This window comes from Balaenoptera physalus (genome assembly GCF_965194825.1).
Source record: "Balaenoptera physalus genome assembly, chromosome: 8".
Classification (NCBI taxonomy): Eukaryota; Metazoa; Chordata; class Mammalia; order Artiodactyla; family Balaenopteridae; genus Balaenoptera; species Balaenoptera physalus.
In genome coordinates this window covers 20486766-20510084 of record NC_138887.1, presented here as the reverse complement: position 1 = coordinate 20510084, position 23319 = coordinate 20486766, and the positions used below count along the sequence as shown (strand labels likewise).

The 23319-nt window shown below is 39.7% G+C and overlaps 1 protein-coding gene across 4 annotated transcripts in view; it reads left to right on the top strand.

Annotated features, from left to right (window-relative positions):
* The window catches only part of GSAP (gamma-secretase activating protein), a 191581-nt gene that overhangs the window by 73542 nt on the left and 94720 nt on the right, over positions 1-23319 (top strand). The window contains exons 5-7 of one of the 4 annotated variants that reach the window (XM_082473469.1): positions 12936-13148; positions 13791-14948; positions 15948-16141. The gene's annotated coding sequence lies outside the window, so the exon portion shown is untranslated. Of the gene's footprint in view, positions 1-12935; positions 13149-13790; positions 14949-15947; positions 16142-23319 lie in introns of those variants that run through there. The other 3 variants (XM_082473471.1, XM_082473470.1, XM_082473468.1) reach the window with 3 other exon arrangements.

Sequence of the window (23319 nt, the reverse complement as noted above, 5' to 3'; positions counted from 1 at the left end):
ATTGAATCTGTAGATTGCTTTGGGTAGTATAGTCATTTTCACAGTGTTGATTCTTCCAATCCAAGAACATGGTATATGTCTCCATCTGTCGGTATCATCTTTAATTTCTTTCATCAGTGTCTTGTAGTTTTCTGCATGCAGGTCTTTTGTCTCCTTAGGTAAGTTTATTTCTAGGTATTTTATTCTTTTTGTTGCAGTGGTAAATGGGAGTGTTTCCTTAATTTCTCTTTCAGATTTTTCATCATAGTGTATAGTAATGCAAGAGATTTCTGTGCATTAACATTGTATCCTGCTACTTTACCATATTCATTGATTAGCTCTAGTAGTTTTCTGGTAGCATCTTTAGGATTCTCTATGTATGGTATCATGTCATCTGCAAACAGTAACAGTTTTACTTCTTCTTTTCCGATTTGGATTCCTTTTATTTCTTCTTCTTCTCTGATTGCTGTGGCTAACACTTCCAAAACTATGTTGAATAATAGTGGTGAGAGTGGGCAACCTTGTTTGTTCCTGATGTTAGTATAAACGGTTTCAGTTTTTCACCATTGAGAATGATGTTGGCTGTGGGTTTATCATATATGGCCTTTATTATGTTGAGGTACGTTCCCTCTGTGCCTACTTTCTGGAGGGTTTTTGTCATAAGTGGGTGTTGAATTTTGTTGAAAGCTTTTTCAGCATCTATTGAGATGATCGTATGGTTTTTCTCCTTCACTTTGTTAATATGGTGTATCACATTGATTGATTTGCATATATTGAAGAATCCTTGCTTTCCTGGGAGAAACCCCACTTGATCATGGTGTATGATCCTTTTAATGTACTGTTGGACTCTGTTTGCTAGTATTTTGTTGAGGATGGTTGCATGTATGTTCATCAGTGATATTGGCCTGTCATTTTCTTTTTTTGTGACATCTTTGGTATCAGGGTGATGGTGGCCTCATAGAATGAGTTTGGGAGCATTCCTCCCTTTGCTATATTTTGGAAGAGTTTGATAATGATACGTGTTAGCTCTTCTCTAAAAGTTTGATAGAATTCACCTGTGAAGCCATCTGGTCCTGGGCTTTTGTTTGTTGGAAAATTTTCAATCACAGTCTCAATTTCAGTGCTTGTGATTGGTCTGTTTATATTTTCTATTTCTTCCTGGTTCAGTCTCGGAAGGTTGTGCTTTTCTAAGAATTTGTCCATTTCTTCCAGGTTGTCCATTTTATTAGCCTATAGTTGCTTGTAGTAATCTCTCATGATCCTTTGTATTTCTGCAGTGTCAGTTGTTACTTCTCCTTTTTCATTTCTAATTCTATTGATTTGAGTCTTTTCCCTTTTTTTCTTGATGAGTCTGGCTAATGGTTTATCAATTTTGTTTATCTTTTCAAAGAACCAGCTTTTAGTTTTATTGATTTTTACTATCGTTTCCTTCATTTCTTTTTCATTTATTTCTGATCTGATCTTTATGATTTCTTTCCTTCTGCTAACTTTGGGGTTTTTTTGTTCTTCCTTCTCTAATTGCTTTAGGTGTAAGGTTAGGTTGTTTATTTGAGACGTTTCTTGTTTCTTGAGGTAGGATTGTACTGCTATAAACTTCCCTCTTAGAACTGCTTTTGCTGCATCCCATAGGTTTTGGGTCATCGTGTTTTCATTGTCATTTGTTTCTAGGTATTTTTTGATTTCCTCTTTGATTTGTTCAGTGATCTCTTGGTTATTATATAGTGTACTGTTTAGCCTCCATGTGTTTGTATTTTTTACAGATTTTTTCCTGTAATTGCTATCTAGTCTCATAGCATTGTGGTCGCAAAAGATACATGATACTATTTCAGTTTTCTTAAATTTACCAGGGCTTGATTTGTGACCCAAGTTATGATCTATCCTGGAGGATGTTCCTTGAGCACTTGAGAAGAAAGTGTATTCTGTTTTTTTGGATGGAATGTCCTATAAATATCAATTAAGTCCATCTTGTTTAATGTATCATTTAAAGCTTGTGTTTCCTTAGTGGTAAGACAGGAATAAAGACACAGACCTACTAGAGAATGGACTTGAGGACATGGGGAGGGGGAAGGGTAAGCTGTGACAAAGTGAGAGAGTGGCATGGACATATATACACTACCAAACGTAAAATAGATAGCTAGTGGGAAGCAACTGCATAGCACAGGGAGATCAGCTCAGTGCTTTGTGACCACCTAGAGGGGTGGGATAGGGAGGGTGGGAGGGAGGGAGATGCAAGAGGGAAGAGATATGGGAACATTATATATATGTATAACTGATTCACTTTGTCATAAAGCAGAAACTAACACACCATTGTAAAGCAACTATACTCCAATAAAGATGTTAAAAAAAAAAAAAGCTTGTGTTTCCTTATTTATTTTCATTTGGGATGAAATTTTGTCCATTGGTGAAAGTGGGTTGTTAAAGTCCTCTACTATGATTGTGTTACTGTCAATTTCCCCTTTTATGGCTGTTAGCATTTGCCTTATGTACTGAGGTGCTCCTATGTTGGGTACATAAATATTTACAATTGTTATATCTTCTTCTTGGATTGATCCCTTGATCATTATGTAGTGTCCTTCTTTGTCTCTTGTAATAGTCTTTATTTTAAAGTCTATTTTGTCTGATATGAGAATTGCTACTGCAGCTTTTTTTTTTTTTAATGATGAACCTAAAGTGTTTTTAAAAATTTTTTTTTATTAGTCATCTGAATCTTGTCTTTCTGGTGGGCAGGACTGCATCCGGTGGTGTGTTTTGGGGTGCCTGTGACTTTATTATGATCTTAGGCAGCCTCTCTGCTAATGGGTGGGGTTGTGTTCCTGTCTTGCTAGTTGTTTGGCATAGGGTGTCCAGCACTGTAGCTTGCTGGTCTTTGAGTGGAGCTGGGTCTTAGCGTTGAGATGGAGGTCTCTGGGAGAGCTTTCGCTGTTTGATATTACGTGGAGCTGGGAGGTGTCTGGTGGGCCAATGTCCTGAACTTGGCTCTCCCACCTCAGAGGCACAGGCCTGACACCCGGCCGGAGCACGAAGACCCTGTCAGCGACACAGCTCAGAAGAAAAGGGAGGAAGGAAGGAAGGAAGGAGAGAGAAAGAAAGAAGTAAAATAAATAAAGTTATTAAAATAAAAAAAATTTTTAAGTTATTAAAAATAAAAAGTAATAAAAAAAAGAAGGAAAGAAAGAAGAGAGCAACCAAACCAAAAAACAAATCCACCAATGATAATAAGCACTAAAAGCTGCACAAAAAAAACCAAAAACGAAAAAAAAACGGACAGACAGAACCCTAGGACAAATGGTAAAAGCAAAGCTATACAGACAAAATAACACAAAGAAGCATACACATACACACTCACAAAAAGAGAAAAAGGAAAAAAAATATATATATAATATAAAAAAAAATGGAAGAGAGCAACCAAATCAATGAACAAATCTACCAATGATAATAAGCTCTAAATACTAAACTACGATAAACGTAAAACCAGAAACAAATTAGGTGCAGAAAGCAAACCCTAAGTCTACAGTTGCTCCCAAAGTCCACCCCCTCAAATTTGGGATGATTTGTTGTCTATTCAGGTATTCCACAGATGCAGGGTACATCAAGTCAACTGTAGAGATTTGATTAAATCTCCTGATGCTGCTGGGAGAAATTTCCCTTTCTCTTCCTTGTTCGCACAGCTCCTGGGGTTCAGTTTTGGATTTGGCCACACCTCTGCATGTAGGTCACCTGAGGGCGTCTCTTCCCCACCCAGACAGGATGGGGTTAAAGTAGCAGCTGATTAGGGGGCTGTGGCTCACTCAGGCCGGAGGGAGGGAGGGGTACGGAATGCGAGGCGAGCCTGCGGCGGCAGAGGCCAGTGTGACGTTACACAGCCTGAGGCGCACTGTGTGTTCTCCCGGGGAAGTTGTCCCTGGATCACAGGACCCTGGCGGTGGCGGGCTGCACAGGCTCCCGGGAGGGGCGGTGTGGAGAGTGACCTGTGCTCGCACACAGGCTTCTTGATGCCTGGAGCAGCAGCCTTAGTGTCTCATGCCTGTCTCTGGGGTCCGCGCTGATAGCCGCGGCTCGCACCGGTCTCTGGAACTCGTTTAGGCGGTATTCTGAATCCCCTGTCCTCGTGCACCCCGAAACAATGTTCTCTTGCCTCAGGCAGTTCCAGGCTTTTTCCTGGACTCCCTCCCGGCTAGCTGTGGTGCACTAGCCCCCTTCAGACTGTGTTCACACAGCCAACCCCAGTCCTCTCCCTGGGATCTGACCTCCGAAGCCGGAGCCTCAGCTCCCAGCCCCCGCCCGCCCTGGCGGGTGAGCAGACAAGCCTCTCGGGATGGTGAGTGCTGGTCGGCACTGATCCTCTATGTAGCAATCTCTCCGCTTTGCCCTCCGCACATCTGTTGCTGCTCTCTCCTCCGTGGCTCTGAAGCTTGTGCCCCACCCACCCACCCGTCTCCACCAGTGATGGGGCTTCCTAGTGTGTGGAAACTTTTCTTCCTTCACTGCTCCCTCCCCGAGGTGCAGGTCCCGTCCCTATTCTTTTGTCTCTGTTTTTTCTTTTTTCTTTTGCCCTACCCAGGTACGTGGGGAGTTTCTTGCCTTTTGGGAAGTCTGAGGTCTTCTGCCAATGTTCAGTAGGCGTTCTGTAGGAGTTGTTCCACATGTAGATGTATTTCTGATGTATTTGTGGGGAGGAAGGTGATCTCCACGTCTTACTCCTCTGCCATCTTGAAGGTCCCCCCTGAGGCTTCCATTTTTAAAGCAATTTAATTTTTCTCAATGCTGTTCTTGGCATAGCTGCCTTCTGGGAACTGACTGTTGATAGATATAAGGTAGGATGTTCTCTTTTACCTAGTTATATATGGGTGCTGGACCATGCTGGGGGCATGCAAGCCCTGGGCTTCCCTGAGTCCAGGACGGTGAGTTGGAGTCCTCACACAGGCTTGGCTGCATTTTCCAGCCCCACTGGTTCTGGGACGGAGCCGCGACCCTGGGCGAGAGGCGGTGCCCTTGAAGCTTGGCAGGCAGGCTGGCCGCTGGGTCAGGGAGAGCGGGTGCCTGACAGGGAGCAGGGACCCAGGCGGGCGCACTGCACCACTCTGCACCCTGTTATTATCTTCTGATCAAGCATCCTGATAAGAAATAGAATTGAAGTCTCGTTTTTTTCCTTCACCACCCAACATTTTATTTTGATAAATTTCAAACATACAGAAAGGTTGAAATAATTATATAGTGAATATCCATACACCCACTCATACATATTCTACTATGTACATTTTATTATATATGCTTTATTATGTAACTGTGTATTTATCCATTTCTTCATCCGTCCATCAATCCACCTTAATTTTTTGATGCAGTACATTGCAGGTATCAGTATACTTCATCTGTAAAGGCTTCAGCATGCATATCATTAACTAGAGTTTTATATTAGTTTACAGTTCTTTTTTTCTTTCAAGTAATCTGTACATATAATGACCTATACACATCTTAACCTTACCATTTGCTGTATTTTGACAAATATATCACTTGTGTAACCTAAACCCCTATCAAGACAGAGAATATTACTATCACTACAGAAAGTTTCCTTGTGTCTCTTTTCAGCCAAACCTCACCCACTCTCCTCCCACCCCAGGCAACCAGTGTTCTAATATTTTTTTCCACCACAGATTAGTTTTGCCTGTTCTAGAACTTCATGCAGATGGAATCAAAGAATAGGCTTTATGGGCAAGGTTTCTTTCATTCAACATAATATTAAGATTCATCCATGTGTACACCAACAGTTAGTTCCTTTTTCCTTCTGAGTGGTATTCTGTTATATGACTGTACCACAGTTGTTTTATCCATTCTCCTATTCATGAAGAGCTGAGTGTTTCCAGATTTTGGCCATGTTGAGTAAAGCTGCTATGAGCATTTTTGCACGAGTGTTTTTGCAAACATGTGTTTTCCTTTCTCTTGTGTCAGTACTTAGAAATGTAATTGGTGGGTCATAGGGTAGGTGTATACCTAGTATTATAAGAAACTACCACCAGTTTTGTTTCTAAAATAACTGCCATTTTACACTTCTATCAGCAATGTGTGATTTTGGTTGTTCCACATTCTTGCCAACATTGTGTTGTCAGTCTTTTGAATTTTAGCCATTTTGGTGGGTATATAATGATATCTCATATAGGTACTCACTGGCATTTCCTAATAACTGATGATGTTCAGTACTTTTCATATGCTTCTTGGCCATTCATAAGCGTTTATTTGTGAAATTTCTGTTTAAATCTTTGTCCACTTTTTTTATTAGGTGGTTTATGTTTTTGTTATTGAGTTGTAGTTCTTTATATATCCTGGATACCAGTCCTTTGTCAGATATATGTCTGTGAACCCATGTCTTCATTGATTTCATCCATCTTGGCCTCCATTCTGTAACATAATTGAATTAGTGTCAAATATTGTCTACATATCTTGTGCAAAGACCCTTATAGGTTTGTAAAATAAATACCTGCTAGGTGGTATCTTTCTTTAATGCTGTAGGAAGGCAATAGCGTAGTTCCAGAGAACTGTTAAATGTCAAGGACTGTTTTTCCTATTTGTCCTTCTATAATATCAGGGGTTATTTTCAGAATGGAAATTAGCGTTTTTAGTTTACTTTCAAAAATATAGTTTCATCTAGGTTTTTTTTTTCTATTTATAAAGTAATACAAAGTAAAAGAAATCTAAGAGTAATTGTAAAAAAAAAAAAAGAAAACCAAACAATATTTTAATGTTACTTTATTCATAGTTATCTAGGGGAGAAAGTAGCTAGTGCTATTTGTGATTTCATGGTAATAAAGTTGATAATGATATTGCAAGTTTGTGAAGACATCATTTTTTTTTTCCCAAAGTACTTTTCACATTTTTTAAATCTTTGAAATAAGGAAATAAACTTTAGAGTTCAACTCTAAGAGAGGAATTGATACCGCAGCCAGTGTAACTGTTGTGGCAAAGTTAATGTAGTCAGGATTTGTTCTTAAAACCAAGATGCAAGTGACAATCTGGGAGTGTTAAAGTCCTTTTGCACCATGCATTACTACACTGATTGTAATACAAAAGATTAAAAACATTTCAAGCATCCCCCTAGAGGAGACCAATTCAAATAAACTGTTTCAGTCATGCAATGGAATACTTCCCTTCTCTGTCTCCTCCTACTGAATGTATCACTTACATTGTTTTATTTTTTTCTTCATGATTTCATAACCATAGAATTTTACAGATAGAAAGGACTTTGGGGTCATCTGGTTCTATCCTCTCATTTTACAGAGGAAGAAAAAAACACACAGATACTAAAAAATATGCCCAAAACAATAGAACTCACAATTTGGGGAGTTGGGACTAGACATAGACCTTCTGACTGAATAATCTTTTGATTTCATATTTTTCCTCTGTTGTCGTATTTACTCTTTTCTTTCTACTGCATTTGCCAATATGGTCTCTAATTGTATCTAAACTGAACTGTCACTCAGACTGATCTTTTCCCCTTAGGTCCGTCTTGTACTCTTTTGTCTCAGTGAGTTTCCTAATATAGACCTTTCATCAGGCATCCTTGTACTTCAGAAACTTTAGTAGTTGCTGTTGAATCACGTCCTAAATTCTCAAGGACCTCCATACTCTAATCCCATCCTGCCTCTGCATCCTTGTTTCCCACTCTCCACAACCTGCACCTGCCCATCAGGGTGGTCTCACTGTGACCTTGCTGCATGTGAACTCCTTCTGTGGTTCCTCTGTTGGTTCCTTACTCTGGTAAACCTCCCACCCTTCTCTCCATTTAGCCACTTACATACAGCTCATAGTTAAAAATATAGCTCAAGCTCCACCTTCTCCAATTTTCTAAATTCTCTCCACTGCAGTGATTTCTCACCCCTAAATATACACTACAACATCCCACTTAGGAATTGATGTGTGTACTAGCTTTATAACAGCTAAATCCCCAAATCTCAGTGGTTTAACATCATAGATGTACACTTTTTGTTCAGTGAAGATAGTGTAAGTGTTCTTGTATTGCTGATGGTGGTGGTGGGGCTGCTGTGCTTTTTGCAGCTATTTAGGGGTTCAGGGTGATGGAGGCTCTGCCATCTTTAACAGAAAACTCCCAGAGTTGCCCAGGCATTGGAAGTTGGAGAAAGAGTGGAGAAGGCATACCTGCTTCTTAGGCACCTCAGTCAAGTAGGGACATGTCAGTACTTTTGCTGGTGAAAACTAATCACAGGGCTGCACATTTGCTGGCAAATGTACCCTCTGATTGGGTGACTGCACCCCTGGAACTGCTCTACTCTTACTCTAGTCTTTGGAGGGAAGCATAAATCTTGGGGTGGGCGTGGTAGTGGTAACTGTCTAGCTTTGTTACAGTGTTAGCCTGTACTGATTTTAACTGCTTGGTGTCTTTGTATCCCCAGCTGGAGTTTACACTGTGACTAAAATTCCACAAATGTATACAACAGAATGAGAGTCTGGCACTTAGCTATGCTCAGTGAATGCTTGTTAATAACAGAATAATTTATGTAGTGGTTTTTTTGGTTGTTGTTTTGTTTTTGTTTTTGTTCTTAATTCCTAAATTAAACCAGAAAGAGAAACAAAAAATAATAAATCGCTAGGGGTTCTGTCTTTGTCTTTTTAAAGGGCACATTTGCAGTGTATTCTTCATACACAGAGTGAAATTTAGCTAGATTATCTTCACTTTAAGAATAATGAGATTCTTTCCAGCTTCAAAAACTATTTTCAATTGGTGTGTCGTTTCCCTTTCTTTTCTTAAACCTTTTCTGTTATAGAAAAATTGACACATATACAAAATAGAGTGAATATTATAACTAAACCCCATGTACACATCACCTGGCTGAGTGATGATTGACTCATGACTAGTGTCGTTTCATCTGCATACCTCACTCCCGTCCCACACTACATTTGTGAAACTAAACATAAATATCATATTGTTTCATGTGTAAATATTTCCACTTGTATTGCCAATAGATAAGGCCTAAAAGAAAACCCCATAATACTATATCTCATTTCAATAATAACAATAATTCCTTTTTATCACCAAATAATCCAGTTAGTAATCAAATTTCCCCCATTAAAAAAAATTGGTTTGTTCAAATCAAGATCCAAATGCTACATTTTAGAAATACCTCTTAAATATTTTTAAAAATTATAGTTCTCTCTCTTGCCCACTTTTTTCTTGGAATTTATTTATTGAAGAAACAAGTCATTTGTCCTATAATGGTTCTCACATTCTGGATATGGCTGAATCCATCCTTACAGTTTCTTTCACAGTTTAGTGTACCTCTTTCCCCAGCATTTCCTGTAGGCTAGAGTTAGGTCTAGAATCTTGATCAGATTCTGGTTTGATTTTTCATCATAAATGGGGTTATATATATCCATCAGAAAACACATAATGTCTCATTATGTTTCTTTTTTGCTGGTAACATTTATCAGTGGATTTAAGAGTTGTCACCCTGATCCATCCATTATAAAGTTCTCCCTCAGTTTTCACCTGTGGTCTTGGCTGCCACTGACGATCATTACCTAGATCCATTATTTCATCATGCACATTGTCTTTTTACAATAAGAACTTCCAGAATTTTGAGGTATTTTATTATTCCTTTTCATCTTGTATTATTAAATCTATTTTAGACATTTAAACTTCCCCCCTCCCCGTCATAAAAATGGTAATTAACACCTGTTTGACACAAAGTATTTTTACATACACTGTTGCACAAATAAGATCTGATCCTCTCAAAACACCTTAGAGTTAAGCTGGCTCTGTGACCTTGGGCAAAGGTCCTCATCTTAGAGATGAGGAAAATAATAACAACCACCTCTAGGACTGTTATGAAAATTAAACAAGTTAAATACTGCTTAGAACAGTGCTCACCATATTATAGTAAGAGAGAAATAAACATTTGCTACTGTTGTTATTATATTGTTATGTTGCTATCATCAAAATTTTTTTCAATTTTAATCTACTATGTTGCAGCTTTAACTAATGTTTCTTTGATTTTTTTAAAATTTTAGTTTTTATGGAGATTACTAGGAACAATTTAATTACGTTTCCATATAATTTCATAGTCTCTGACCCCCCCATCATAACCTTGATTAGCTTACAAGTGATATGAACTTAGCTTTTACTGTTGCTTACTGTTAAATATTATTTAAATACTCTGTTTTCTTTATTTATAGAAGACCGACGAAAAATCATTTTCTACCCCCTAACCCCACCCTACCCCCACAAAAAAAACAATTAAAAGAAGATAATATTTAACTTGCACTGTTTAGGCTATCTATACCATATTCTCCTTTATGATATGAAAAAAAACACATGCTTTCACGTATCTTATATGATAAGCTTTTAATGTATTTTAGAATAAGCCTTAATGGAATCATAGAGTCCTAGAGCTTAGAGGACTGTGGAGAGCAGTCTCAGCACTTCATTTGCAGGTGAAGAAACTGAGGACTAACTAGGTTAAAGGACTCATCCAAGTTGTCCAATGTCATGTGACCAACCAGTGGCAGAGCCAGGACTAATACCCAGATCTTAAGTCAAAACCAGCCCAGGTCTCCACACTCTTTCCATTATACTGCGTAATGCTAAACTATTTTCACTGTCCCTCCATCAATGGTCACGACACCACGCTACAAGCAACAATATCACTATTTGGAGCTAAAAGTGAGAAACATGAGCTGCAGGTTTGACGACACACAAATGTCAGTGGAACTTAGCAACGTGGAACCCAGGAACCCATCCCTGTTTCATGACACTTTAATGACAACAGACAGTAAATTTAAGACTAAATGAGTATAATGTGTATGTACATTAATACCTAGACATAAAGAGAAAGGACAGCTCCTTTCCACTGACACCGTGGAAAGGTGACACACTTGTGACACACAGTCATATATGAGGGTAGAATTGCAAGGCAGATTTTAGGTAAGTTTTGACTTTTTTGTTTGTTTTTACTTTTAATTGTGGAGAATTTTAAATATGCACAAAAATAGACATAATAGTATAATGAATTCTTATGTTCCCATCACTCAGCCCCAATCTCCATTAACCTAAGGCCAATCTTATTCCATTCCTCCCCTCATCCACTCCTCCCTTTTGTATTATTTTGAAGCATATTTCTCTAGAAGACAAAAAGTTTTAAAATAATTACAAACATGACCAATTATCATGCCTAAAATTTATTAATATAATCAAACAGGCAGTTAGTATTCAATTTTCCCATTGTTTTATAAACATCAACTTTCTTAGTTTCTTTTTTTGAATCAGGATCTAACCTCTCACATTGTGACTATTTCTCTTTAATCTATGTTACTTCTCTCTTTACTCCTTGCAATTTACTTGTTGAAGAAAACAGATTATTTGACCTGTAGCTTTCCCCAGAGTCTGGATTTTGCTTGCTTACATGCCTGCAGTGTAGTTACAAGGCAGCTTTAAACATTAAAGAAAATGTTTGTGCATATTATTAACAGATTTCACCAATTTGGTGGTATTATTTGGGGCACTGATGATAACAACTAGAGGTCCGGGTGGTGATCCCAGCTGGCTGTGAGCGCTCTGTGATGGAGTTAGGTGTGCTTGTCCACGTGAGCAGCTGCTATCAGGCTGAGAAAACTTGTCTAGTGCCCCAGTCCCTTCCTGCTCTCCAATCTAAATTGGGCCTTTTGTTATATAGTGTCAGAGCATCCTTTACTTTTCCTTCACAGCAGTTGGCACAATTTGTAATTATAGAGGTCTTGGAAGATTTATAGTCAGAAAAGTCAGGAGTACATGAATGTAACAGTGTATAACTAAATTCTTTATAACACACAAACCATGGTTTCCAGCTGGGAATGGGAAAACATAAACTTGACAATTCAGGATAATCATTTCCACTTTGGAACTTTTTCTCTTGTGATTAAGCACCAAGTCAAATTCCATTCTTCCTTCCTCTTCTCTTCTCCCTGGGGACGACTACATTCCTGGTCAGGTCATCCCGTGTACATGCTGTTCTTTACTTGGTTCTCACCTTTAACTGAGTTTGGGGCTATTTCTTCAGCCTTCATTTGTCCCAATTTCATAGGCTTGTTGTAAAAACTCTATGGTTAGTGAGTCTTCCAGACAAGAAGAGGAGATTCAGAGGAGGTAATAGTACAGATGCTAATGGGTGCTGAGAAAGGTGCTGGCACCCTGTCCGCTACCGGGGCAAAACCGAGGGAGGTAATTGCAATACCCAGATTTACTTAGGTGAGTCTCAAGTTTGGAATAGCACCCAGCCAATAGGACACCTGGCCAGCAAGGACTGAGTGAGTCCTGACAGATGGACTGAGGGCAGCTTTATAGAACCTGCATATGCCTGGGTGGCGGAAGGAAATTGCTGAGAGATTTTAAGCCTCTGAAGGATTTGAGGGTGGTGGCAAAATGCCAAGAGGCCCGGGGAACCGGGAGAGACTGAGTATGTAGACCTTGAGGCTGGAAGCAATGGCAGGGACCATGGCCACCAGCAATGGGTGCCGAATAGCACTTGTGGTAAACTGTACTTCCGCTGGTGCATGTCTGTGACCCCCCCAAGGATCATGTGGACAGTGACACTACAGATGTCCCCAGTGGTGGAAGGTAGTTAAGATTTCTTGGGGAAGTTGGCTCATCCTCAAGAAAAAGGGAAACAGAAGAAGGAGGAGGAAAACTTTGAATCATAATGAATATTTAGTAGCTTTAAACAGAAAGGGACTGAACTATCTTCAAGTGGCAAGGTTGAGTTAACTTTCCTTCCATCAGCAGAAAGGGGACTCAAGAGCTAAGCTTGAATTCCATGAGAAAAAGTTAAGGCAAATTCCAACACATCTGGGTGACTATAAATTTTAAACCCACTATACAACTCACATTTATGTGTTTATTTTTAAATGTCTATCTTCACTATAATGTAAGTTTCATCAGAGCACAAACCATCCCTTTTTTTCTTCTGTATTCTTAGCACCTAACCCAGTGCTCAGCACTTGACAGACACTGAAGAAGAATTTACTGTCTGAATATTAGACCCACACATCAGAGCTCCTTCAGAAGTACTTGATACAGAGCAAGCACACAATAAATGATCTTTTCTCTTCCTTCCTGGAAGAATATATATTTCTTTGGGCACAGTCCATCTTGCTGTTCGAAGCCAATTCTGCCTTGGGTGGCTCTGAAGGTAAATCTGCTTTGGTATTTTTTACGGGAGCTACTTAAGAAGCTGAGGACAGAGTGTTTGTCTTCTCTAGCCTTTTTCTGTATCCAAAGGGTGTACTGTATGCAGCAGGAGCCATAGCTGCAGCTACCAAGGGTCTATTCTGTGGAAGAAGCTGACTACTCAGTAGTGATTGCCCCATCACCAACCTCATCCCGGCCCCTTAATTCCAAAACTTTCTCTCCTTTTCCCTCTCAGCCTGGGATCCAATCTGTTCTCATTCTCCTCTCCTTTTTCTGTGCCACTGCTCTTGTTTGCCCTTTCCCATTGACACCCCTAACCTTCATCCCCTTTCAGAGTAGAACTCCCAGCCAGTATTTCCTGAACTTGCCTGCCAAGAATTACCTGTGCTCCTTGTTAAATACACAGATTTCCTCAGCAGTTCCCCTGGAGATCAAGTGGGTGGGCCTGAAATCTTTTTTTTTTTTTCTTTCTGTAGGTAATTCTTTGCATCTGATAAGTTTAAGAAGAATTGCCAATGTAAATAACAAGGACTAGGAAGGTGAAGACACATGAGGAGTAGGGACATAAGTGGTGGAGAGCGGTGACAAAGAAATTTCTGAGTGAAAAGGAATTTGATCCAGCACGTTTTTTCTCTTTTCCCAGTACTAACATACCTGTGTGAATGCTGATTTAAAAAAAAAAAACACCTGGACTTCCCTGATGGCGCAGTGGTTAAGAATCCACCTGCCAATGCCTGGACACAGGTTCGAGCCCTGGTCCGGGAAGATCCCACATGCCGCGGAGCAACTAAGCCCGTGTGCCACAACTACTGAGCCTGCGCTCTAGAGCCCGAGAGCCACAACTACTGAGCCCACATGCCACAACTAGTGAAGCCCGTGCACCTAGAGCCCGTGCTCTGCAACAAAAGAAGCCACTGCAATGAGAAGCCCGCGCACCGCAATGAGGAGTAGCCCGTGCTCACCGCAGCTAGAGAAAGCCCGCGCACAGCAACGAAAACCCAACAGCCAAAAAAAAACCTCATGGCATTATGGAAAACTGATAATATTGATTGTGGTAAAAGATACTGAACTATCAAAGTAAAAAAAAAAATGAAAATGTTGGTCAAGCTATGTCAAAAAATACTAATTACAGTCATTTCAGTGACCTCCTTCCTGTCGTATCTTATTGCCATGCAGCACAAACAATGAAGTGTAACGTCAAATGTGTGTGATTAACTAAGCTGTAAGCTTTATTTGATTAGAACAGTAACCTGTCTCCCTCTGAATACCTGCTTGTATCTTTATATAGTCAGTCTTTATAGGTAGGTGTACATGAGCACGTTACCTTCTCAATTGTAAAATATTAAAAGGAACACGGCATAGATAAGGCTGTCCTTTATTCTCATTTTTGGAAATTTAAGGCAAACACCTGTTACAGTGACAGATTACTCATGTTATAATCTCTGCCTTTTTTGAGAATTTTGTTTCTTTTTGCCCCATCCCACCTTGAATAGGAGAATTTCACACTTCAAGCTTACTCCACTGGGTAAAGAACAGTACTTACAGAAAGGAAAACCCTGGAGCTTTGTACTCTGAGACCTCCACCCACTGAGAGCATAGTCAGTCGCCTTTCCTTCCCTGCAGTCTCAGGATCGCTGTGGAGGAGAGCTTTCAGGAGACGGGTGAGGAGACCTGGCGAACTGGAATGGGCTGGTGCTGCTGGAGAAGACCTCAGCGCTGGGGGTGTGCATGGCCTTGCGGAAGCTGGAGCCTTCCAGGCCTTCTGGTTCGTGATCCTGCCATTGTGTCCATTGCTTCAAAGGTGAGAGTATTAAGACTAATAATTCCTAAAGGACACGGTTTTGTAGTATGAATCTCTTCTTAACAAAATATGGCACAACATGAAAGAGGGTTCATAGTGCAGGCTTTCAGGCTGCTGTATTCTCCTCTCCCCAGTGTCTGTGGCTCTGCTGTTTCGTGTCAGGAATCTGGCTTCTGGCCAGAGACAGCATATTTTCCAAGCCTGTTGCTCTGAAAACTATTGTCATTCAGAAAAATCCCCAGTTGCTTCTCAAATTAGTACTTACCAAATGTTGGATACTTTTAGAGATTTGCAGCCTTGTAATCATGTCTGTTAGTTTTATATTACCTCCTCTTTGTGTGGTTTTATGCAAATAAAAGCATGGTGCTGGCTGATCAGGTACTGATAGAATTCAGCATTGAAGGACCTTGATCATATTACCCAGGAAAATTAAACTTTGGTTTCCATAGACTTGTACTCCGGCTCATCATTTCCTGTCTTTGGATGTCCTGACAGAGTTGGGGACATCACTGAAGAATGAAAAAACAGTGCCTTCGGAGTTTCCTACAACACATTTTCATGTGTCAGAGGAAAATGGCATTGATAGGAGAGGCAGATCGCATTAGAATTATTTGGGTCCTTAACTGGACCTCCTTCCTGGCTGATTCAGTCCCTTCCTTTGTGTCTGCAGATTCATCTATGAAGAGGGGCTAATTACACCTGTTCCTCAGAGGGATGTTACAGAGATTCGTTTTAAAAGTCTATAAAGCTTTTTGAGCACGGAGAAATATACTTACAAGAAAATATATTGTTGTGGCAGTGGTCCTGGCAAATCTTAATTCCAGTTATCAATGTATTGATGAACATGCATTATTCATTTTCATTACATAGAGGTTAGCTCTTCATGCTCTGTTTTTCCCCATGTGTGTACGTCTAAGAGGAGGTGGTGGGGAGAATGGATCATCAGCCACAAGCGTGCGTTTTAAGTGATCCATTTTCTTTGCACTCCCTCGTGTTCAGGCTTTGAGGTAAAGGAGATGAGTTAAAGAAATGGCATGACAGGTCATGGAAGCAACCTAAATGCCCATCAACAGACAAATGGATAAAGAAGTTGTGGTACATATATACAATGGAATATTACTCAGCCATAAAAAGGAATGAAATTGAGTCATTTGTTGAGACGTGGATGGATCTAGAGACTGTCATACAGAGTGGTAAGTCAGAAAGAGAAAAACAAATATCGTATATTAACGCATGTATGTGGAACCTAGAAAAATGGTACAGATGAACCGGTTTGCAGGGCAGAAGTTGAGACACAGACATAGAGAACAAACGTATGGACACCAAGGGGGGAAAACCGCGGTGGGGTGGAGATGGTGGTGTGCTGAATTGGGCGATTGGGATTGACATGTATACACTGATGTGTATAAAATTGATGACTGATTAAAAAAAAAAAAATCATACTGGCAAACCAGTTGGATCGTTCCAGCTGTGCCAGAGGCAGGATCTGACAGCTTTTCCTGAGCTCGTGTGGTCCTAATCAGCTCACGAAGAAAAGCTACTTTGGTGCCAGTTTGAAAGAGATTTTTAGTTTGTAATAAATTAGACAACTTGAAAAACAAAAACAAAAACAAAAACAAAAAGAAATGGCATGAAGGAAGCAGCAATGCTGAATGCCACTGTGCAGACTCTAATATTTTTCTGGCTTATGATCAAAAGTGATCACTTGAGTCAGAAAAGATTTCTTCAGGTCAGAAATGCTTGTTTCTGAAAAAAAAAATTTCCTGTGTAAATCTTGGCAAATCACCTGAAACTTTTTAATTGCTAAGTTTCCCTAAAGATTTGAAAGAAAATCAAAGTCAATGGACATAATGCCTGTAATGTCAATTGTCAATTATGTCAGAGGCAAGGCTATCACAGATATATAGGAAACACTAGTTTCTTCCAAAACATCATTTAACCCATTATTAAATTTCCATTGTCTTTCAAGGAGGAAAGCAACTGCTGTTTCCTGAAAATTGTTAAAATTGCAGTAACAATGCTAAAATTGTGTCAACAACGTGGGAAACTGAGGAAAAGTACAAACAAATCCATATTAACTCAGAAATCCAGAATGAAATGATTGCTGTTTTCTTCTATTCCACAGTACTCATCCCTCACCTCTCATTATGAAAATATACAACAGATGTCTGTTAAATGCCTGCTATGTGCTGGGATGGTGGTTCCCAAGGGTGGCTCCCCAGTCCACCAGCATCTCCCAGAGCTTGTTAGAAATGCAAATCAGAAGCTCTGGATGTGGAGCCCAGCAATCCTTATTTTAACAAGCCCTGCAGGAGATTCCCATTCATATTAGAGGTGCCTCTGAGAACTGGGATTTCACAGGGTAATAGCGAGGTGGGGACTGGGCTGGGCATCCTATGGGCGGTGTAGGTAGTGGTCGATCACCAAGAGCAGAGCTCATCCCCCCGACTCCTTACAGGGTGTTCCTCTGTCTGAGCCAGCTCAGAACTTATATTTTGGGAGGGGAATTATTCCGCTCTGGGATTCAGGTCTCATTCCAGGTAAAATGCTCAAATGGGAGCTGTTCCAACTTGTGGTTAATATTGTATACCATGAAAACAAAGCTTTTCTCTATTGCTCTCGTGATGTTTGCTTACAGAGATGGAGGAGGGGCCCACAATGGAGAAGAAAGGGACACGAAGGCCTGAAAAGGATTTGATCCTTACCATTACCATCGCTTGTCTCGACTACACTCTCCCACAACTCTTTTCCCCCTTTTCCTCTTGACCTCCCTGTGTCCAGCCTGCTGTCCAGTGAACGTTGGGAGAGATGAAAAAGTGAGGGTGAGAAATGTGCTAGAGATGGCTCAGAGAGGGAGGATGCCCAGGCCAGTCCCCCGCCTCACCCGTTCACCTGCAAGAGTCTCATTCCAAACGGCCAGGTGCACGTTAGCTAACCATAGCTATCTAGTATCCAACCACACTTCCTTCTCCCTCTCCTCAGACAAAAAGCAATTTCTGGCGATAGAACTTGTCTTTCATTTAAACAGGATGTAACTGTGATATATGTTCCAAGTTCAGCTCTTGGTGACCCAGCTCCCAATAGGAAGCCCCATCCCCACCCCAGGCTTTGGCGGAGAGTGCCTGGCAGTGTGGCCAACTTCCTGAGGCCCACAGAGCACTTCAGTCCTCACACAGTCTTAGCAGTCAGATTCCGGGGACCAATCATACTTGGCATCAGTCTTCCTTTCAAGAAACCTTCCCTTAGGAAGCCTTTCATCTCTGCAACATCAAAGAGAGACTGGGAGAGAGCAGGCTTTAATTTTCACCTATGGCTTAAAATTAATATGTAAATATATGAAAGAGAAAGAGGAAACTGAGTGGACTCAGCCATCTGAGGCATCTGGGTCTTTATTTACTCCAATATATATTTTTTAATGAGATGATTATTCACAGAACACACTGCAGACTTCTGACTGAAGGACAGGACAGGAGGGTTGGATTCCATATCATCAGTCCACAGGGAGTTAGGATTTTTCTAACACCAAAAGAAACCTTGACAAAGACTTTCTTTTTTCTTCATTCTTTTTTTTTTTTTCTTTTAGACAAAGGCATTTTAAAGCAAACATTAGCAACAGTGCTTGAATCTTAGAAGGGATTAGCTACCCCCAAAGAACTCTCAGGCACTTATCCAGTAGTCTGTGGGTAAACCTACAGTTTGCCTTTTCAGGGGGAGGAATAGAAGTGAACTGTTTTTTGAAACTCCCTATATTCATTAATCCTCAATTCCATTTTCCTGATTGGCTTTGTAGGATGTGTCTTATCCGACTATACAGGGTATATTTCACTGTTAAAATGTTCGTGTTTCCTTGGTTACTAGAGTTGCACTATTTCTCCTAAGCCTCTCTCCACATATGTACTTGGTGACAGAGTTTGGTGTGTGGATATCTGTTTTAGATTATCTTATTGCTACTACAGTTAAGAATCATAGAACTGTTTATAAAAAGGGACTTTGGGAATCATAGTCCAACTTCTTTTATTTTACAAATAAGAGAACCAAGTCCAAGAAGTTTGAGTGACTTGCCCAAGGTCACAGAGCCACCTGATGCTAGGGCTGTAACAAGAATTTAGGCTTCTTAACTCTCATTCGAGTACTGAGTAGGTCACCCTTTTGCTTTGCTTTATCTGAAATTCTTCACCCTCTTGAGACTCAGCTGAGCATTTGGCCAACCTGGTGTAGATATCAAGCTTTTTCTTAAGCTTCGAGGTTTTGATACTTATCAGAGAACGCCCTGACTGGGAACTGTACTATCTGCTCCCGGGGGTGGACACAGATTAGATGGACGTTTGGAAAGCTGGACACAGATTAGGAGGCCCTAAGGGGAAAGGTGGCACATTACAGGCTTCAGGCTGCCATTAGTACCAAGCATTCTGATGGTGTTCTGATTCCACACAGGACAGAGAGATACCTCTTTCCCATTGGCTTATATTTGTCTCTAGTCTCTCTTCCAGTCAAGACCTAGAGGCCAGCCTTGACTATAATGACATAGATACAGATCATCTTTTTAAAGAAAAATTCTGCATCAGAGGAGGTAAGCTCAAAATTTGGAAAAAGTTTGGATTTTTGAGAATGAAGAGGCTTTAAATTAAATATTTCAAAAAATTAAATGAACATAAGGGGGAACGTTCACGGAACCCTCAATAAACATCTTTCAAAAATTACCTACAAATCTCACTACTTCCACCTATTAAATTATTTTCAGTAAATAACAGGGATTTTTAAGAGGACTGATGCATAGTCGTTTTGGTGATTAACTGCTTGGATCCTCTTGAAAGCGCTGGGCTTGTTTCTATTTCTCTGAAGTAGTCTGTATTATTAGCATGCACGTAGAGAAAGGTTCAGAGGCTTCCTTTTTTTTTCTTCTGTTTTTTGGTACAGTAAAATCTTTTTCAGAAAGATTTTCTATGATATGGATTTTTTTCTATGCCTCAAGTCATGTTTCCTTTGTCTATTGTGATTCATGGTAAGATAAATAAAAAATAAATCATCACCAAAATTTAAAAAGAAGCTACTTAGGGACTTCCCTGGTGGCGCAGTGGTTAAGAATCTGCCTGCCAATGCAGGGGACGCGGGTTTGATCCCTGGTCCAGGAAGATCCCACATGTCACAGAGCAACTAAGCCTGTGGGCCACAACTACTGAGCCTGCGCTCTAGAGCCCTCGTGCCGCAGCTACTGAAGCCCACGCTCTATGGCCTGCATGCCACAGCTACTGAGCCCACGTGCTGCAACTACTGAAGCCCGTGCACCTACAGCCGGTGCTCTGCAATAAGAGAAGTCACCGCAATTAGAAGCCCACTCACCGAAACAAAGAGTAGCCCCTGCTCACCTCAACTAGAGAAAGCCTGCATCAGCAATGAAGACCCAACACAGCCAAGAAAGAAAAAAAAAAAGAAGCTACTTAATGAAGAAGATCTTCAAGTAGTTAATGAGTCAGTGTGTATTCATAAAACTTTGGTCAATGCTTGCAGGGACAATTTTGTGCTGAGAACAAAGACACCAAAGAGATAGGCCACTGGGAGGAAACTGGAGGGAGGGAAAAGGCTACCATGGAACACTGGAATCAGGAAATTCCCGCCCTAATTACCAAAGCCTAGTGGAGGGGAGAGTAACTGAAAAAAAAAAAAAAAACCAGAACCACAAACAGGTGAAAAAGGCAGAAAATGCGAAGTTCTTGGCAAGGAGAAATTCTTTCATTTTAGATCACCTACAACATATTTTCACTGTAAAATCTTGTCCAAGAAAAGAAGTTCGTCTGATTCAACAGCTGAGGGACAGCCTGTCATTTCCCTTCCCCATACAACTGACACCGGAGAGACACCAGAATCCACTGAATTGGAGCGTTACATCGTACAGTAAAAATATTTCATTTTAGTCAAATTTATTTTCCCAGGAACATTCAAAAGAGCACACTAACCCACCGCTTTCGAGATGGCAATTTATTTACATAGTTTTGTTTATTCAAGACTCTAGATTGGCTGAAGTGGTTCCTCCAGGAATTGCCCCTCCCAAGGCAGTGACAATCGTCTTCTGTGGAGGGAATTGCAGCTTCAGTAAAGGCAGCTTTCAGGGAAGCAGGAGCTGAGGGTGCGGCTGCCAAGATTTTAATGAATTGCTTCAGATATTCTCTCTCGTGGTTTCCACTGTGTTTAGAAATCTGAAAGGAAAACAAAAATCTATGTACAGAACACATGGCAGTAGGACATTAAAAATCTGCTGCACACACAGATATCTGTTATACATTTCTTTTTAAATGGATAAGTGCTGTTCATTAAATTCAATGTGTGCATTTTTTAATGAAAATGTATCTGTAGTATATATTATTTACTCCTTTTATGTATTTATTTATGACATCAAATTCCCTATGAAATAGTCATCTGATTGCTCTGAAAAAAAATGTTTAATTTTGGTAATTTTTTTTTTTTCTGAGAGCAGTTAATGGAAGATTCCTATAAAGGAAAAAAGATAGTCATGTAAGAGGTGAAAATATAATTTTCCATCATACTTCTCCTTTTATTTGACTATGGTTTCTTTTTAGCCGGTTTTGGAGAATTCACTCATAGAGCACAAGACTACTTAGTAATTTTCATTGCATTTCTGTAAATGCAATCTAATTAAAAACCTGTGCATCTTCTGATAATTCACTGTTTTAAATCAAATCCACTCATGTCACTATTTAAACTTCGCTCTTAAGACAACAGGAGATGGTATTTCCTTCTATGGAAAAAAAATTAATAAGACTTTAGAAAAACCAATCATTCTGATAACATTTATGCTTTTAAAAATATTTTTCATCTTGAAACAATCACAAACTTACAGAAAAGTTGGGAGTTACACCAAAATAATTTTTTTTCTGAACCATTTGAGAGTAATTGCTGATATGATGTCCCATTATTTCTAAATACTTTAGTATGTATTTTCTACAAACAAGAACATTCTCCTACATAACTATAGTACAACAATCAAAATTAGGAAATTAACCTTGAAATGTCACTACTGCCTAATTCTCAGACATGTTCAAGTTTATTCTGTTGACCCAATAATGAACTTTATTATCATTTTTTATTGAAGTATAGTTGATTTACAATGTTGTGTTAGTTGCAGGTGTACAGCAAAGTGAGTCAATTATACTTACATGTATATATATCTATTGTTTTTCAGATTCTTTTCCATCATAGCTTGTTACAAAATATTGATTATACTTCCCTGTGCTGTTCAGTAGGTCCTTGCTGTTTATCTATTGTATATATAGTAGTGTGTATCTGTTAATCCCAAACTCCTAATTTATCCCTCCCCCTACTTCCCCTTTGGTAACCATAAGTTTGTTTTCTGTGAGTCTATTTCTGTTTTGTAGATAAGTTCATTTGTATCACTTTATTTATTTATTTATTTATTTTTAAAGATTTATTTAATATTTATTTATTTATTTTTGGCTGCACTGGGTCTTAGTTGCAGCACGCAGGATCTTCGTTGCAGCATGTGGACTTCTTAGTTGTGGCATGCATGTGGGATCTACTTCCCCGACCAGGGATCAAACCCGGGCCCCCTGCATTGGGAGTGGGGAGTCTTAACTGCTGGACCACCAGGGAAGTCCCTGTATCACTTTTTTTAGATTCCACATATAAGTGATATCACATGATATTTGTCTTTCTATGTCTGACTTACTTATTATGATAATCTCTAAGTCCATGCATGTTGCTGCAAATGGCATTATTTCATTTCTTTTTCATGGCTGAGTGATATTCCATTGTATATATGTGCCACATCTTCTTTAATCCATTCATATGTCCATGAACTCTTAGGTTGCTTCCATGTCTTGGCTATTGTAAATAGTGCTGCTATGAACATTGGGGTACATGTATCTTTTCAAATTAAAGTTTTCACCTTTTCCAAATATATGCCCAGGATTGGGATTGCTGGATCATATAATAACTCTATATTTAGTTTTTTAAGGAACCTTCAGACTGTTTTCCATAGTGGCTGCACCAATTTACATTCCCACCAACAGTGTATGAGGGTTCCCTTTTCTCCACACCCTCTCCAGCATTTAGACCCAGTAATGAATTTTATAGCAAAGTATCCAGGTCATGATCATATGCAGCATTTAGCTGTCATGTTTCGTCAGCCTCCTTCTGTCTGGAACAGTTTCTCAGTCTTCCGGTGTTTTGCATGACCTTGACACTTTCAAAGATAACAGTTCAGTTATTTTGTAGAACATTCTTCAATTGGGTTTGTCTAATGTTTCCTCATGATTAGATTAAGGTTGTCATTTTGTTTAACTTTTTGTTTTATATTGGAGTATAGCCGATTAACAATGTTGTGATAGTTTCAGGT